We start from the raw sequence: 19,755 nt of genomic DNA, 5'->3' as shown, positions 1-19,755 counted from the left end.
TGGCGGGCAGTGCCGCACAGGAGCCAAGCCTATTCTGAGGCCGCCCTGGGGGACCAGGCACCCCGGAGCTAGAACTGTGGCCCATTTCCCTGATGCAAAAACTGAGGGTCTGAGAAGTCATTTGACCACCTAGCCTGAAACCAGCCCTAGGCTCAGGTGACTCCAAGCTGCAGCTATTGGCTCCAGCTGCTGTTTGAGGGGACAAAACCTGAGTTCTGCAGCTCGCAGCGAGCTCCCTTCACCACGAGGGCTCTCCACGTGGACTCGGGAGAACATTCGACCACCCCAGTTGGCACCAAGTTCACTGTTCATTGCTATCACTCCCCACCCACACACCTTTCCAGCTCCGGGGAGAAGAGATGGAGGGGCGGGGAGAGGAAGAGCCACTGGTCACCCACCCTGGACTCGTCACTCAGGACAAGCCAGGAACCCCAAAGGAGGGTGCGGAGGGCCAGGGCCTGCTGGCTGGCAGAGCCCAGGATTCCCACCAGGCACCCGGAGGCTGAAACTTTTCAGAGTAATTCACACAAGTTACTGGGTTCACAACATTGACTTTTACAGAAAGGGAAATGCAACTTCCTCAAGCGCTGGGCAAGTCAACTGTTAAAGCTACCAGCAAACCGGTGTCTTTCCTCTGCGCTTTGCATATGCTGTGCTGAGACCATGGGTCAGAGAGGCCAGGCGTGCCCTGTGACCACCCTGGGGCTTCCTCCCTCACAGGCCACCTGAGGACTTTGTTCTGGATACTTCTCTATGCCCCTTTCTTTTTCCATCCACTGCTAGTCCACAGGGCAACCTCTGTGTTATTTAAAAAATAATAATAATAATAATAATAATGTATTAAATGCAGTGTGGTACCCCAGATTAGAACCTGGAACAGAAAAAGAACATTTGTGGAGCTTCAGTGAGACAGAAAGAGTAAGTTCTGGTGTTCTGTTACACAGTGCGGTGACTACAGCAAATCACAATCTCGTGCATATTTCAAGAGAGCTGGAAGAGAAGGTTTCAAATGTCGCAACAAAGAAATGATAAATATTAAAAGTGATGGATGTGGGAATTACCTGGATTTGATTGATCATTATACAGTGTATACATGCATTGGAACATCACATTGTACCCATAAATATGTATGATTATTATGTGTCAATTACAAATAAAAAAATATTTTAATAAATTTTTTAAAAGAATTCATTTCTAGTTCTTGAAGGAAAAAAAAAACAAGTGTTTCATTTATACATGCAGCTTCTTAAAGCAATTTAAACGATTAAATTAGCTTTAAAAAAAAGAACATCAGGCCGGGTGTGGTGGCTCACGCCTGTAATGCCAGCCCTTTGGGAGGACAAGGCAGGTAGATCGCCTCATGTCAGGAGTTCAAGACCAGCCTGGCCAACATGGTGAAACCCCCTCACTACTAAAAATACAAAAAATCCACGAGGCGTGGTGGCGGGCACCTGTAATCCCAGCTACTCAAGATGCTGAGGCAGAGAATTGCTTGAACCCGGGAAGCAGAGGTTGCAGTGAGCCGAGATCACACCATTGCACTCCAGCCTGGGCAACAAGAGTGAAACTCCATCTCAAAAAAATAAAATAAAATAAAATAAAATAAAATAAAATAAAATAAAATAAAAATAAAATAAGAACATCAGTGGAAAAAGTAGTAAAATCCAAATCAAGTCTGAAATTTTTAATAGTATTGTAAGAATAGTAATTTCTTAGTTTTGACAAATATACTGTGGTTACACAAATGATATTAGCATAGAGAGAAACCGGGTGAAAAATGTATGTGAACACTCCTACTATCTTTGCACCTTTCCTGTACATCTAAAATTCTTCCAGGATAAAACATTTCTGTTTAAAAAAGGGAAGAGAAAAGAATAATGCACTTCTCTAGGAATACACAGCCAATGGGTGCAGCTACCTGACTTGGAAAGCAGCGTAGATACTGAGTTTTATCCTTCATTCACCCAGTAGAGCAGAGATTGTTTGTTTTTTGTTTTGTTTCATTTGTTTGTTTGTTTGTTTGTTTTGAGACAGAGTCTCGCTCTGTCACCGGGCTGGAGTGCAGTGGCATGATCTTGGCTCACTGCAACCTCAGCCTCCCGAGTTCAAGCAATTCTCCTGCCTCAGCCTCCCAAGTAGCTGGGACTACAGGCACATGCCACCACACCCAGCTAATTTTTTTGTATTTTTAGTAGAGACAGGGTTTCACCATGTTGGCCAGGATGGTCTTGATCTCCTGACCTCGTGATCCACCCGCCTCAGCCTCCCAAAGTGCTGGGCTTACAGGCATGAGCCACCACACCCGGCCTTTTTTTGTTTTGTTTTTTCGCAGTACACAACCCACTCAACTGTACATGGCCATGGCGGTCCTAAAATTGCAACTCGTCTCCATCCCAAGAAAGCCGCTTCTCCTGGACAGCCCAAGCAAAAATTCTCCTTAGCTTAAGCCATTGATTCTCTCCTTCATTCTGCATGCATCAATGATACACCACCTGAATACCCAGCTCTGGGCTTGGTACTGTAGTGAATACAAAACATGGAAGAACAGAAAACTATCCCTGAAGCACCCTCACCCACACCGAGAATGACACAGGAGCCCTGGAGCCACTCTCTGGGAATGTCCCCCATCTGCAGGTGGTCCTGGGATTGTGTGGACAGGCCGGGGCTGGCAGGATGGCCAGATGGAGGAGCGAAGCCACTTGGACGACAGCAGTCAGGCCCAAGTCTATGTGACCAAATCCATGATGCAGCAGCTCTGACCTATGCTCCAGCCCTCCTCGCCTTTTAGTTCTTTTTTTAAAAGTATCTATATGCACTTCCGGAGGCCGAGGCAGGCAGATGACGCGGTCAAGAGACGGAGACCATCCTGGTCAACGTGGTGAAACCCTGTCTGTACTAAAAATACAAAAATTAGCTGGGCATGGTGGCGTACACCTATAGTCCCAGCTACTCGAGAGGCTGAGGCAGGAGAATGGCTTGAACCCAGGAGGCGGAGGTTGCAGTGAGCTGAGATGGCACCACTGCACTCCAGCCTGGCGACCGAGCGAGACTCCATCTCAAAAAAAAAAAAAAGTATCTATATGGAGGTATAATTTGCATACAATAAGTGACCCATTTAAAGCATATAATTCTATTCATTTTGACAGATATATGCACCCATCGAACCTCCCAAGATACAGAATATCACAGAACACTTCCATCACTTTGAAAAGCTTCCTTGCACTCCCCTGCAGCCCACCTCTCCCTCTGTTTCTCCCTCCCCACCCCTCCAGCCACCGCCCAACTCACACACACAAGCTCCGATCTGCTTTTTGCCTCTGTAGATTACTTTGCATTTTCTAGGATTTCACATAAACGGCATCACACAGTGTGTGGCGTCTCATCCAAGGCCCTTTCACACAGCATGTTTTCGAGATTCATCTTGTTGTTACATGTGTCATGGTGTGTCTGTCCCTTTTACTAGTGAGTAGTGTCCCACTGCAGGGATGTGTCACATTTGGTTATTCATTTAGTCCCATGCTCTTTTGACCACGCTTTGCAAACTCACTGAATCACAGAACCACGAGGCCTCTGGGCATGCTTAGAAGGGGCCTAAGGCCAACTGTATTCAACCCACCCTTGTGCCATTGATAGACAATGCTTGGTTCACTGCCCATGATGCAGCTGCCCAGTCCCTGCTTACATACCTCCAATGACGGGGAGCTCATTCCCTTAAGGGGCAGTCTCTTTCACTCCTAGCTAGCCTGGCCTGTTAGAAAACCCTTCCTCATTTTCAACCCAAATCCTTCTCCTTGGATTGTCCTCATAGAGGTGCTACCTCTTGTTCTGGGGCCAATCAGGGTCAGTCAGCTCCCTCCTCCTCACCACAGGCCTTCGAATTTGGGAGGCACAGCCCCACCCAGCAGAGTGCTGGGAAATGTCCAACTTAGAGTTCTAGTTTAGTTATTTTTCTGGTAAATATTCCAGTATATGAATGTATTGAAATGTTATTTATCCAATTGGTCATGGAGATAATGACGTTAAATACATATCACGCAAAAACTAAAAACAGTCAATATCTCACCACACTCTAAATTCTGTCCAAAGTGTGTAAAGACCTACTCATATTTATTTCCTTTTTCCTTTTTTGAGACAGGGTCTCACTCTGTTGCCCAGGCTGGAGTACAGTGGTGCGATCATGGCTCACTGTAGCCTAGACCTCCCGGGCCAGGATTTGTAAGTGGCTTGCAATGTTTGCACTACAAACGATTCTGCTGTGAACATCCGTGGGCTCCTGGGCTGGTGTGTGAGGTTTAGCGTACACACACATATCTTGCACTTCAACGGACAGTGCTACACCCATCTCCAGGGGCCTCCTCGTCTACTCCCAGCACATGCTTGGCCTGTAAGACTTCATACTTTTGCCAACTAGATGGGTGTGAATTGGCATCTCACTGTGGTTTTAATTTATATTAACTGATTCGCAGTAGTATTGAGCATCTTTGTAAGTGATTATTGGACACTTGTGTTTCCTGTTCCAGAAATTGCTTTTTCTTCACTTTTGTCCATTTCTCTATTGGAGTATTTATCTATTTTATTTTATTTTATTTTATTTTTTGAGATGGAGTTTCGCTCTTGTTGCCCAGGCTGGAGTGCAGTGTCGCGATCTCGGCTCACTGCAACCTCCGCCTCCCAGGTTCAAGCAATTCTCCTGCCTCAGCCTCTTGAGTAGCTATGATTAAAGATACATGCCACCATGCCCGGCTAATTTTTGTATATTTAGTAGAGATGGGGTTTCACCATGTTAGCCAGGCCAGTCTTGAACTCCTGACCTCAGGTGATCCACCCACTTCTGCCCTCCCAAAGTGCTGGGATTACAGGTGTGAGCCACTGTGCCAGGCCCAGTATTTATCTTTCTCTTACATTTATTTGGAGAAGCTCTTTGCATATGCTGATTTCCAGTTGAATTGCTAGAGGCATTTCATACTTTCTTCCAGTCCGTGGGATGTCTTTTAATATGTTGTGACATTTAATAGACACAATTTTTATCTGCATGCAGTCAAATTTCCACTTTCTTTCCTAATTGAGGTAGGACGCAGGGCTTGACTCAAGACCAGATTGAGGACTAGCAGAAATGGGGATGAAGTCAAAGCACCTCTCCACGAGACATGCCCACCAGCGCCATGTCAGTTTAACATTGCCATGGCAACACCCGGACGTTACCACCCCTTTCCATAGCAACAGCCCGGAAACTACCACCCTTTTTCTAGAAAGTTCTAAATACCACACCCCTTAATTTGCATGTGACTAAAAGTGGATATAAATATGACTGTGGAACTGCCCCTGAGCTGCTGCTCTCAGTACACTGCCCGTCAGGTAGCCCTACTCTGCAGGGGCAGTCACGGAGCTGTAACACTGCCACCTCCATAAAGCTGTTTTCTTCCACCATCGGCTCAGCATGGAATTCTTTCCTGAGAGAACCCAAGAACCTTCCAAAGCTAAGCCCCAATTTGGAGGCTCACCTGCCCTGCATCATAATGACTTGTGTTTTTGGAGTGAGTCTTACTTAAAAATTCCTTTCCTTCTCCCAATTTCATGAAGATGAATATCTTCATTTTCTTTTACAGTTTTGCTTTTCGTAAACAGGTCTTGTCAGGTGCAGTGGCTCATGCCTGCAATCCCAGCACTTTGGGAGACTAAGGCACACAGATAACTTGAGTCCAGGAGTTTGAAACCAGCTTGGGTAATATGGTGAAACCCCATCTCTACAAAAAATACAAAAATTAGACAGATGTGTTGGTGCATGCCTGTAGGCCTAGCTACTCAGGAGGCTAAGGTAGGCAGATCGCTTGAGCCTGGGACGTCAAGGCTGCAGTGAGCCATGATCACACCACTGTACTCCAGCCTGGGCAACAGAGTGAGACCCTGTCTCAAGAAAGAAAAAAGAAAACAAATATGAGTAGGTCTTTACACACTTCAGATGGAATTTAGGGTGTGGTGAGATTATTGACTGTTTTTAGTTTTTGTGTAATACGTATTTTTTTAAATTATTTTATTTTATTTTATTTTATTTTTGGAGACTGAGTCTCACTCTGTCACCCAGGCTGGAATGCAGTGGCATGATCCCAGCTCACTGCAACCTCTGCCTCCCAGGCTCAAGCAATTCTCCTGCCTCAGCCTCCCAAGTAGCTGGGATTACAGGCGTGTGCCACCACACCCAGCTAATTTTGTATATTTAATAGAGATGGGGCTTCACCATGTTAGCCAGGCTGATCTCGAACTCCCAACCTCTGGTGATCTGCCCGCCTTGGCTTCCCATAGTGCTGGGATTACAGGCGTGAGCCACCACACCTGGCCTGTGTGATATGTATTTAACATCATTATCTCCATGACCGATTGTTCCAGAACCATTTATTGAGTAGCTCTGCCTGCTTTTTGCCCAGTAAGCTGTGGTCAAGCCATCTCACATCTCACAGTTCCATTGCTATAAAGAAATATCTGGGAATGGGTAATTTACTAAGAAAAGAGGTTGAATTGGCTCACAGTATCACAGGCCGCACAGGAAGCATGGTGGCATCTGCTTCGGGGGGGCCTTGTGGTGGAAGGCAAAGTGGGGACAGGCGTCTTACATGGCAAGAACAGGACCAAGGGGGTGAGAGGTGCCACACACTTTCAAACAACCAGATCTCACAAAAACTCACTCACTATACAGTACCCAAGGGGGATGGTGCTAAACCATTCATGCAAACTCCACCCGCATGATCCAATCACCTCCCACCAGGCCCTACTTCCAATGTTGGGGATTACAATTTGACATGAGATTTAGATGGGGACACAGATCCAAACCATATCACATGTGAAGAGTCTAAAAATGCATGAGTCTTTTCCTAGCCTCTCCATCTATTGGCCTCTTGGTCCACCCTCAAGCCAGTAAAACACTGCCTCAATTACTGCAGTTCCTTTTTTTTTTTTTGAGACGGAGTTTCGCTCCTGTTGCCCAGACTGGAGTGCAAAGGCACCATCTCGGCTCACTGCAACCTCCACCTCCCAGGTTCAAGTGATTCTCCTGCCTCAGCATCCCAAATAGCTGAGATTACAGGCACCTGCCACCACATGCAGCTAATTTTGTATTTTTAGTAGAGACAGGGTTTCACTGTGTTGGCCAAGCTGGTCTTGAACTCCTGACCTCAGGTGATCCGCCCGCCTCGACCTCCCAAAGTGCTGGGATTACTTACAAGCGTGAGCCACTGCACCCAGCCAATTACTGAAGTTCTATATCAGATCTTTATACCCAGCAGAGCAAATTCATCCACTCTTGAATTTTTTCAAAATTGTTATAGTTACCACTGACACTTTGCTCTTTCGTATAAAGTTCACAATAAGCTTGTCAAGTTCCAAGAAAAACTGTGTGAGGATTCTGATTAGAATTATATTCAATTCCTAGAAGAATTTGGGGGGAATTGACATCTTTATATATTGAGTCTTCCTGTCCATTAACACGGTATATTGCTTCTTTATATCTTTCAATAAAGTTTTATAATTTCCCCCCGGAAAGGTCATGCACATTTTTTGAAAGATTCATTCCTTGATACCTTATTACTTTCAGTGCCATTATAACTAATATTTTTTAAATTGAATTTTCTATTTGTTGCCCATATGTAGGGAAAATGTCACATTTTGTATATTGAACTTACATAGAAACCTGGATGGAAATTCTCATTCTAATTTATGTAAAGATTTTGCTCCTAACAAGTCTATGGCTGTCTTTATAGACAGTCTTATCATTTATGAAAAATGACAGTTTTATTTCTTCCTTCACAATTTTTATAACATTAATTCCTCGACTTGTCTAGATCTTTTATTACAGGGCTAAAGGGAATCACTGCTGGCAGGCATCCTTGTCTTATTTCTGATTTTAAAGAGACTGTTTCTAATGTTTCACCATTGAACCTGATGTCTACTGCAGACTTTTGGCGGATATTATTGTCAGTGAAAGAAGTTTCCCTACTATTCTTAGAAGTGGCAGTTTTATCATTATTAAGTGTTTAATTTGATTGAATGTCTTTTTCTGTATCCATGGAAATGTTGTGAATTATATTAATACATTTTCTGATGTCCAATTCTCCTTGCATTCCCAGATAAGTCTAATTTAGTTAATCTGGGGACTATTGCTGACTATCCCTAAGCAACCGTTCTCTGCTTCTTTTTAATAACAGAGATCCCAGAATTGGGGCTAGCCACACGCTCACCCAGCTAAAGACATTTCTCAGTCTCCCTTGCAGCAGAGTTGTCCCTATGATCACGTCTGGGGGAAAAAGGTGCAAATGGAAAAAGTGATGTCAGCAACTTCTGCATCATCTCCTCGGAAGCTAAACCATTTATGCTGTACAGCATTTTCCCCTCTCCCCATGGCGTAGAGCTGGACCACTCAGCTCCAGACCTGAGAGAGAAATACACTTTTGCTTCTTTAAGCCACTGCGTTTTCAGATCTTTTTGTTACAGCAGCTTCAATCCACCCTCACTCAGTCAGTCATGATGCATCACCTTTTGTGTATTGCCGGCTTGAAATTGCCAATATTTACAGGTAGGGTGGGGAGATTGGCCGGTCATTTTCCTTTCTTACACTGTCTTTGTCTTTTGTTGTTGTTGTTGTTGTTATCAAGGTTATACTAGTTTTATTAAGAGAGTTGGTAATATAATCTCTTTATTTTATTTTATTTTTGAGACAGAGTCGCTCTGTCACCCAGGTGGAGTGCAGTGGCACGATCTCGGCTCACTGCAACCTCCACCTCCTGGGTTCATACCATTCTCCATTCTCCTGTCCTAGCCTCCCGAGTAGCTGGGATTACAGGTGCCCACCACCACGCCTGGCTAATTTTTTGTATTTTTAGTAGAGACGAGGTTTCACCGTGTTAGCCAGGATGGTCTTGATCTCCTGACCTCGTGATCTGCCCGCCTTGGCCTCCCAATGTGCTGGGATTACAGGCGTGAGCCACCGCGCCCAGCCAGTTTGGATAATATTACAGTATCTCTCCCTTAAATATTTTATAAAATTTATAAAGCCATGTGTATCTGGACCTGGTTTCAGAATTATGGGGGAGAGGGGGAAGAGGGGTAGATTTTAAACTACCAATTCAATTTCTTTAAGGGGTATAGGACTATTTGGAATTGCTTTTTTTTTTTTTTTTTTGAGACAGAGTCTCACTCTGTCACCTAGGCTGGAGTGCAGTGGTGTGATCTCAGCTCTCTGCCACCTCCACCTCCTGGATTCCAGTGATTCTCATGCCTCAGCCTTGCAAGTAGCTGGGACTACAGGCATGCGCCACTAGGCCCGGCTAATTTTTTATTTTTAGTAGAGATGAGGTTTCGCCATATTGGTCAGGATGGTCTCCTGAGCTCAAGCGATCTGCCCGCCTTGGCCTCCCAAAGTGCTGGGATTATAGGCGTGAACCACCGTGCCCGGCCACTATTACTTCTTGAGTCATGCTTTAGATATTTTTCTGGAAAGTTGCCCATTTTGCTTGGGTTTTCAAATTCATTAGTATAAAGCTATTCATAGTATTATTTTATATCTTTTGAATCTCTCTTCTCTAATTTCTGTTATCTCCTTTTTTTATCCTATATTGATTATTTATGCCTTCGAACTTTGTTCTTAATCAATTGCTCCCCAGTTTCGTTAATTTTACTCACCTTTTCAAAAAGCCAAATTTTGGTCTTGTTAATCCTTTCTACTATACATTTGTTTCCCATTTAATTAATTTCTATTCTGAACTTTATTTCTTTTCTTTCTTTTGCTTTGTTCTGATGTTCTTACTTTACTTCTTAGTTTTGAATGCTTAGTTCACGAATTGTTAGTCTTATTTTGTTCCTAATACAAGTTCTTAAGGCAATACTACTTTAGCTGCAAGCTGCAGTTGCTTTTAATTGTGGTAAAATAGACATAACATAAAATTTACCACAACCCACAGTTTTAATATGTAATATTTTATTATGTTTTAGTTCTAAACATTTTTAAACTTTCATTATGATTTCCGTTCTGCTCAATGAGTCATTTGAAAGTGCGTTGTTAATTTCCAAGAATTGGGGAAAGAGGCTGTTATCTCTTCTCTTACCTGGTGGTACTGCAGACAAAGAATACAGACGGTGTCACACTGACTCCTTTTAATGTGTTGAGAGTTGCTTTATGACCTACGGTGAGTGTTATTTTCATAAATGTGTATATATTCAGTGTTCCCTATATGTCTAATAAGTCAAAGGTGTTCATTGCATTGTTTAGATCTTTTGTATCATTACAAATAAATTTATATTTACCTTGCTTACATTTATCAGCTCTTGAGAAAAGTATGTTAAATCTCCCACTCCGGTGGTGAATTTGTCAATTCTCCTTGTAATTCTGTCACTTTTTATTTTTGTTTTTAAACCCTTAGGTTATGTCATCAAATGCATGCAACTTTAGAATTATTAGATCATGCTAAAATTTTTAATATTTTATTGAAATAGCAGCCAACATTTTAAAAATCTTTACTATATTCCAAGATCTGACACAGACCTAGCACTCAGTAAAATGTGGTAGAAATAAGAAAAAGAAAGAAAGAGAGAGAATGAATGAAAAGAGAGAAGGAAAGAAAAAGAAGAAAGAGAGAGAGAGAATGAAATAAAAAGAGACAGAAAGAAAGAAGGAAGAAAGGAGGGAAGGAAGGATGAGAGAGAGAAAGAAAAAGAGAGAAAGAGAGAAAGAAAAAGGAGGGAGGGAAGGAAGGAAGGAAAGTAGAGTGAGAGAGAGAAAGAAAAGGGAGGGAGGGAAGGAAGGAAGGAAAGTAGAGTAAGAGAGAGAAAGAAAGAAGAAAGAAAGAGAAAGAAAGAAAGAAAGAAAGAAAGAAAGAAAGAAAGAAAGAAAGAAAGAAAGAAAGAAAGAAAGAAAGAAAGAAAAGAGAGGAAGGGAGGGAAGGAAGGAGGGAGGCAGGGACGGAGGGAGGCAGGGAGGAAGACAGAGAGAAAGAGAGAGAAAAAGAAAGAAAACATTGAGGGGATGCCTAGGTTTTCTCTGGCTGGCACCCTGGAGTCAGAGCTGGGAAATGTTTGCGTCCAGGTCCACTCTTCCTTGGGGGTCATCCTGTGTTCAGTGTCACAAGCAAGAGAGGTGACAGAGAGGACTGGCCAGCTCTGGGCAGTCCCCAGGTGCTGGAGTCCAGTCCCCAGCCTGACAGGGCTTTCCCAGAGTGGCTCTGAGGTCAAATTCCTAGGAGCTGATGGAACTGCCGCTGATTGCCCCCTACCCGATCCCCAAACCCAGCTCCCTGGGCTGACTGCCTCGGGCCACTCTTCAGTTCCAGTCACCTCCCTACCTCCAGGAGAGGATTTTCTCCTAGAAGATCCCCCACGAAGAATGCGGGTCCCTCTCCCCATCGGGGACTTTCCTGATGAGAAAACCAGCACTCTGCCCCCAGAGCCAGGCTCTGTGACCCAGACACACCCAGATACCGAAGAGAACCAAGCTCCCATTGCCCCACACCCCAGGTCCCAGGAGGCCCTCCCAGCGGGCCTCACAGGCCACTGTCTGATGGGCTGATGAGAGCTGCCCCTCCCATCCCTGAGCAGGTGCACCCCCCGACCCCTGCTTCCTACACCTGGGCCTCAGGCCTCGGTCTCAGTCCCTTCTCTGTACACCCTCTGAGGTCATCTCAGTCGGGGTAGTTCCTAGATCTGTCTCCACTGGCTACTGGAGATGCCTCCTACCCCGACCCGGGACACCCCATTGCCCTCTTGAATCCAACGGTCTCTCCTACCCCGGTACAACACAATCACCCCAGCCCCCTAAACTTGGACTTAGACCACAAATATTTTTAAAGTTTTTAAGGTTTTTTTTGTTACATTTTAATATTTTCATACTACTTTTGAATGGGTAATGCATCCCCATGGTCCAAAATTCAGAAGGCACAGGTCCACCTTGCAGCCCATCTGCCCGGCACTCAATTCCCCTTCCAGAGGCCACCTCTGTCACTGATGTATCTATGTCCCTCCAGAGCTGTTTCAGCGGAAGAAAGCATTCTCCACTTCCTGTCTCTCATCCCAATCTGTCCTGCACCTGGTTGGTTTCCATTAACTATTTACCTTGAAGTTTGTCCCACATTCGTTGATGAAGAGCTTCCTCTATATGAACAGAATTCCATTGTGTAGACTTGCTAGAATTAATTTGATGAGTTCCTGTTGAAGGAAGGATAGGATTCCCCACCTTTTGCTACCACGACAAAGCTGCCATGAATAACAGCGCACACGCGCCATTTCGCCCAGAGGCAAGTATCTGAAGGCAGCCTTCCCCAACAGGGGGTTTGCTGGGTGACAGGATGGGTGCATCGGTGTCAAATTGCCCTCCACCGGGGTTGTATCCATCCATCCTCCCACTGGCCGTGTGTGGGAAAACTGGCTTCTCCACCAATACGGTGTTTTGGGCAATGTTCTTATTTATGACACCCCAGTAAGCAATAAATGACATTGCACTGGAGTATTCAGAGTACAGGTGTTGTCTCCTCAAACAATAATATATATTTTGAGACGGTGTCTAGCTCTGTCGCCCAGGCTGCAGTGAAGTGGCACTATCTCCGCACACTGCAACCTCTGACTCCCAGGTTCAAACCATTCTCCTGCCTCAGCCTCCTGAGTAGCTGGGATTACAGGCATGCACCACCACCATGCCCAGCTAATTTTTGCATTTTAGTAGAGACAGGGTTTCACCATGTTGGCTAGGCTGGTCTCAGACTCCTGACCTCAAGTGACGCCCCTGCCTCTGCCTCCCAAAGTGCTGGAATTACAGGCATGAGCCACTGCACCCGGCCCAGAAAAACTTTTAACTGTGATGGAAGGGGAGGTCAGATATGCCTCCTTATACACCTCCCTTTCGCAGTTTAGACACAACTGACCAGCAGTAATGTTAAAACAGAACCATAAATTAAAAAAAAAAAAAACATAATATGGACAGAACAGACTTTGTGGCAACACAATACCAAATTACAACCAGGACCTCAGGCCCTGCCAGGTAAGGGTGAGGTCACACACCCCACACTTAAACCGTAAACTCTGTTCTGCCTCCCACAAGGTGTTTCTTTTGCTCTAGCAGCTAAACAAGCAGCGGCCTCGAGATAAGCCAGATGAAAACAATCACAGCTCATCCAGGGCCCCTACGCTGAGCACCTGAGCCCCTGCCCCACGCCCTAATTCCAGCCTTCATTAGAGAAGAAACTGATTTCAGTAACTTTCTCCAGATCAGAAGACCACGGACCATGGACCAGTTTTGGCCGGTTTACAGAAGCTCCGCACCCGTGTTCCGAAGACCTTTAGCGGTATAGGGCCTAAGTGTAATGCATTTAAATGTTAAGTCTCCACCCCAAAGTGAACATGGGTAGTATATTACATGCATGTTCGTTCAATATGCATCCGTCAGGGCCACCTTCATGAATATGCATAGCTCCTCCTGTAACCTGTTGAATATGTATGTTTAGCCAACCCCTTTACATAAAGCTGCTACCCCAACCCCTCCTCTTTTGAAGTGCCTGTCTCTGGCCTCTGCCACATGCCATGTGCAGGATGGCCACCTTGCAGGCTGTAACTCTTTAAAGAAATAAAATCTCCTTTCTAAATATATAAATTGTGTGATTTTTTTCTTCCAGTTAACAGTACCCATTGACCAACACAATTTACCCTGAACGTATATTCCTCCGACGAGGCTCATACAAAACCTGGACGTGGATTTAAAACTAGCTCCCGGCTGGGCGGTGTTCTTGGTGCTTTTCCTCTCTGCCGCAGCTTCTGCCGCCCTCAGGGCCCCGTGGCTCCTCACTCCGAAATATTTCATGAATCCGCCTCCTTCTCTCGCTCTCCACCTTGAAGCTTTAGCTCACAACTCCGCGTTTCTCCCTGGGAATGTAGAGATGCGTTAGTACCGGGAGAGGGCGCTGCGAGATTTCCAGATTGCGCGTGGCGTCCTGTTTTCCCCATTGCCCTGGGAAAAAGCCCCCGCCCCTTCCTACCCAACCAAATGCTCTTCCTACTGGGCCTTGGGGTGCCCCCTCTAGGCCCTCAGCAGTCACCACTCACCCCCTCCCTTTCTTAGCCCAGTCCCAACCTTATCGTGGAAGGGTAGGAACAGAGTCCCAGCCCCAGCCTGCCTGTCCACCTTCAGGCACCAAACACCCCGAGGTCTGCATCCGCTGTTGCTCTAGCCCAGCGGTCCCCAACATTTTAGGCACTAGGGACTGGCTTCGTGGAAGACAATTTTTCCACGGATTGGGGGGGATGCTTTTGGGATGATTCAAGCACATTTATTGTGCACTTTATTTCTATTATTATTTCATTGTAATACATAATGAAATAATTATGCAACTCACCATCATGTAGAATCAGCGGGACCCCTGAGCTTGTTTTCTTGCAGCTAGACGGTCCAATCTGGGGGTGATGAGTGACAGGTCATCATCAGGCATTAGATTCTCATAAGGAGCATACAACCCAGATCCCTCGTATGCGCACTTCACAGTGGGGTTCATGCTCCTATGAGAATCTTATGCCACCGCTGATCTGACAGGAGACAGAGCTCAGGCAGTAATGCGAGCAACGGGGAGCAGCTGTAAATACAGATGAAGCTTCTCTGGGGACCCCTACGCTAGTCCACAGAGGCGGGAGAAGTGGAGCGGCTTCTCCTCTCCAAACAATGCACCCCTCCATCCCCATCTCATCTCCTCTCATGCGCAGGCCTTGGGCAGGGCTTGATTCTCACTGGAAAAATCACCCTCCCTCCCCCATGGCCCTCCGGCTCCTGCCTTTCTCCTCGAGCCCTGGACCCAGGTGTCCATCCTCCAGCTCGGGGTGGTCCAGGGGCTTCTGATGCTGGGCATCTGGACATGGAGGTTGTGGGGAAAGGCTCCTTGAATAGTCGGGGAGAAGGGTGGAGAAGACTGGCCCTCGCCAGCAAGTCCTCTGTCAGGCCAGCATGCCATCGTTAACAAGCTCGTTCTGGGTCCATTTCTCTGGGTAAATGGCAGTGTACAAATAGAAGTCCCTGCCCCCAGAGAGCTCACATTCCAGTTGGAAGACAGACAACAAACCAGCTAGCAACAAATATAATCATAATGGCAGGTGGTGAAAGCGCCATGAAAAAATAACCAAGGATCCTTCGCTCACACACTTTGGGTGCGAGCAGAAAAACCGGCGAATCCAGATCAAGAAGGCACCCTCTGGTGGCCATATGAGGAATAGGCCACAGTGACACCAGCGCGGACGCTGAGAGACCTGGTGGGGCCATGGCAGTGTCCAGGCAAGGGGACGGAGGCTTGGGCCAGGGAGGTGATGGTGGGAAGTGTAAGAAGTGGCTGGACGGCGAGTTGGTATTGTAGAGCCTTTAGGACCTGCTGAGGGAGTCAAGAATGATGCTGGGTTTCATTCTTAGCACCTTGGCAGATGGAGGCACCATTTAACTAGGAGGGGGTGGCCGCGGGAGGAGTGGGCTTACAGCATCCAGGAATCAAGCTTCTGTCCTGGACATTTTGGGTGAGAAGCCTGTTGAACATGGAGCTGTTGAGTGTTTCAATAGAAGATTCTGGAAAAGGGGAAGGGTCCAGGCTGGAGGCATAAGCATGGAGTTGTCCCAATGTAGATGGCATTTGATACTGACCGAGTGTTTACATCCCTGAGAATTTATATATTGAAGTCATATGTTGAAAACTAATTCCAGCGTGATGGCATTTGGAGGAGAAGACTTTGGGAGATGATTAGGTCATTAGGGAAGAGCCCTCATAAGTGGGTTTATCACCTTTATAATACAGGCCCTGAGAGCTAACTAGCCCCTTCCACCACGTGAGGATAGAGTGACAAGATCACCATCTATGAACCAGAAAGCAGGTCTCACCGGACATTGACTCTGCCGGCACCGTGGTCTTGGACTTCCCAGGCTCCAGAACGCTGAGAAATGAGTTTCTGGGGTTGTTTTGTTCTGTTTTGTTTCACTTTTTGAGACATGGTCTCACTCTGTCGCCCAGGCTAGAGTGCAGTGGTGAGATCTCAGCTTCGTAGTGTATTTTGAAATCAGGTAGTGTGATGCCTCTGGCTTTGTTCTTTTTGTTCTAGATTGCTTTGGCTACTCAGGGCCTTTTGTAGTTCCATACAAATTTTGGGTTTTTTTTTTCCTGTGAAAAATGACATTGGGATTTTGATAGGGATTGCACTGAATCTGTAGCTTTCTTTGGGTGCTACGGACATTTTAACAATACTGATTCTTCCATTCCATGAACACAAGATATCATTCCGTTTATTTGTGTTTTCTTCCATTTCTTTTATGACTCCAGAGACTAAGGCAGTATTTAAAGCAGCAGGAGGCCACCCGGGGAAGGAATGCAGCTCAAGACCCCATCCACCCAGCCGCAGCAGATGGTGGTGGGAGAAAGTCTAGGGGGCAAACTCCACTTTCAGCCTCAGCAAGGACACTCGCTGAAAGCTAGGGGGCTCTCTCTCACCCCTACTCCCCACTTCCCACCAACCCCGTTCTCAAACACCAACTTCTCCTTCCAGAGGTGACCTCAGTCTCCACTCTACTCAAACCCGTCTCAAGATAACTGTGTCCTCTTCCTCCCACTTCCTACCTCTCCCACTCACGGGCTCTGGGATCAGGCTGTGTCTCCACCCGCCTCCTCTGCTAACTGGCCCTGTGTCCCCAGTGAGTGGCTTCACCTCTGCAAACTGCTCTCCCATTGCTGATGGGGGCAGCTCCCTCTCTGGAGAGCCATGAGCACAGGGTGCAAGTATGTGTGTCATGTACCTAGGAGGAAACTGGCACGTAGCAGACACTGGATAAATGTCAGCGTGAGTGTGATGGGGCTGGCTTTCTCCTTTTTATCTTGTATTCCTCTCCCCACTTCTAGGGTGTCACTCTGCTCCTTCTCCAATGTCCTCAGCCTGGTTCTATTGACTCCCTCATCTCACATCCGGTCTCTCCCATCTTACAAAGAAGCAGCCCAGGGGTTTTGTCTTCGAGACCCCTCTGGCTGCCATCCACTGACCCTACCTCCCCTCCCCTGCCCTCGCCTCCAGGAAACACCCACTGCAGCCTGGTTTCCTCCATGGTCAGTGAGAGTGAGATTGGACACCATTATTGGCATGCAAAGATGGAGAATCTGGAGACTGGGCCGAGGAGGGCTGGGGACCAGGGACCCCAGAGAGCCAAAACCTTGGAAGCTAAATCTCCATCCTCTTCCACAGCAGTGTCCTCCTGGTGTTTGACCCACTTCTGTGGATTAGAGCGTGTTTTTAGGGGAACTGCAGACTGAATTGTGTTCCCCTAAAATTCATATGTTGAAGCCCCAGTAACTCCACATGTGACTGTATTTGGAGACAAGGTCTTAAAAGACGTGATTCATCCCAGCACTTTGGGAGGCCAAGGCGGGTGGATCACGAAGTCAGGAATTCAAGACCAACGTGGCCAATATGGTGAAACCCCGTCTCTACTAACAATACAAAAATTAGCCAGGCATGGTAGTGCATGCCTATAATTCCAGCTACTCAGGAGGCTGAGGCAGGAGAATTGCTTGAACCCAGGAGGCAGAGACTACAGTGAGCCAAGATCACGCCATTGCACTCCAGCCTGGGAGATAGAGCGAGACTCTGTCTCAAAAAAAAAAAAAAAAGAAGAAGAAGAAGAAGAAGAAAGAGGTGATTCAGGTAGAAGGAGGTCATGAGAGTGAACCCTCACCCAATATGCCTGGTGTGCATATAAGAAGAGGAGATTAGGACACAGACACACACAGAGGGAAGCCCATGTGGGGACATAGGGAGAAGACAGCCACCATTAGCCAAGGGGAGCCCTCAGAAGAAGCAATCCTGCTGACACCTTGATCTTGGACTTCCAGACTCCAGAACTGTGAAAACGTACATTCCTGTTGTTGAAGCTTCCAGATCTGTGGTCCTTTGACATGGCAGCCCTGGCAAATTAATAAAGGTGCTAACAGGGCTCCCACAATGGATGGCCCTACACCACCACTCCAGTGAAAATGCTCCCTTGAGGCTCACCTACGTATGACGTCCAGGTTTCCAAATCCAAGGGTCACTTCTTGGACCTTGTATCAGTCATGTTTCAGTGTAAGGACTAGAAGCCACATTAGGTATCTTAAGCAGAAAGAGATGGAACATAGGAAATTCAGTGCCTACAACATCATAAGATGTACTCAGGGAGCGTGCTCCAGGGCCAGTTTCCAGAAATGACTCCCAGAACACCGCAGAACTGACCAAGGGGGGCTGCCACCAAGGGAGGCCACAGCCAGGAAGGTGAGGAGTCAGGGGCCACTCCCAAATCCCCCACTGTGGCTGCCACCCAGGGGTTAGGATGCTACCACCACTGCTATACCCGAATCTTGAGCCTCAGGAAGTGGGAGTCCAGACACTATGACACAGGGTCCAGCACTGCCTCCTCTGCTGCAACTGCTTCTTGACACCCACAAGGTCACTTGCCAGCAATGACTGCCAGGAGCAACAAGAAGACAGCTGCTTTCCAAATCTCACGGGAGCAAATCCCATTGGTAGGATCTAATTCACATCCAGAATCATAGCTGCAAGGGATCCGGGAGAAAGGGTGGCTTTAGCTTGCCAGCCTCTGCAGTATAGGAGGGTGGGGCGGGGGTAGAATGGAAGGTGAGTGAGTCGACCATGGGCCCTAGCCCACACTCCTACCCTGCCTCTCTGCATCACTTGGCTAGGGCCACTCCCTCCCCTTTTCAATACTTTTCCAGTCCTCTCCTTGCACTGGTGTGGGCCCCTCTGCCTCACTCCATGTGTCAGCACACTCATACTCCACTGCAGACAAGCAGCAGGGCTTGCTCGGACAGGGCTTTGTTGATCTCACTCAGCAGGGTGTCAGGAGGCAGCCCGGGACTGGAGCTGCAGCCTAGCAGTGCCATCAGAAACCCGGGCCCTTCTGTGTTTTGGTCCCGTCACCCTCAGCACTTGCTCTGCCCCTCAAGCTTACCGTTGAAAGCTGCAAGTTGGCTGCATCTGCCAGCCTCACACGCACTTTCCAAGCAGCAGGGAAGGGGGCCGAACACTGCCTTCTCCTCATGATAATTTCCTTTTATTCAGGAAGGGCCACCCTCTCCAGGGACCTTGGTTGGCCAGAAAGGTCACATGGCCATCCTTGGCTGCAAAGGAGGCTGGGAAATAAAAATTTAGGTTTCAGACTCTGTAGTTAGTAGAGGAAGGAGAGCTGGAGAGGGACTGAGAATAGCTGTTGAGTGAGCCTACTTTTTAATATTTGTCACATCCATAAAGGGAATTAGCTGGCTCACGTAACCAAGTTGTCTGGGCTTCCAGCATTGATGACGCAGAAGCCCATATATACCATCCAGCCTCAATTGCTGTTGTTACCCATCTCCCCACTCACCTTCCTCTGCTGTGGCTTCATTCTTAGGATCCTTCTGGTACTTAGAACTCCAGATTCACATAATCTTCCCAGCTGGACATCACAACTGGAAAGGAGTTTTGTTTGTCTAGTTGTTCCAGCAAAAGTCCCAGGAATGAATCTCACTGGACTTACTCAAGTCACCAAACCACTCTTGAACGAGTTGCCATAGCCAGGCGATGGAATACCAGCTGAACCTGTGTTCCATGGGTCACATGAGTCCTGGGCCAAGCCCAGGTACAAAGAAAGGAATAAAGTCCCCCACTCATTGGAAAGAGGAGCACAGAATTTGCAGCCATTGGCTGGGCACAGTGGCTCAGCACTTTGGGAGGCTGAGGTGGGCGGAT

At 46.8% G+C, this 19,755-nt stretch overlaps 1 protein-coding gene across 1 annotated transcript in view; it reads right to left on the bottom strand.

Moving 5' to 3' along the window:
* CIMIP4 (ciliary microtubule inner protein 4) overlaps positions 1-19,755 on the bottom strand; it is a 302,707-nt gene that overhangs the window by 252,717 nt on the left and 30,235 nt on the right. The gene's annotated exons all lie outside the window — the stretch shown is intronic.

This window comes from Hylobates moloch, unplaced genomic scaffold (assembly GCF_009828535.3).
Source record: "Hylobates moloch isolate HMO894 unplaced genomic scaffold, HMol_V3 SCAFFOLD_19, whole genome shotgun sequence".
In the NCBI taxonomy this organism is placed as follows: Eukaryota; Metazoa; Chordata; class Mammalia; order Primates; family Hylobatidae; genus Hylobates; species Hylobates moloch.
This window is presented reverse-complemented; position numbering and strand designations above follow the sequence as displayed.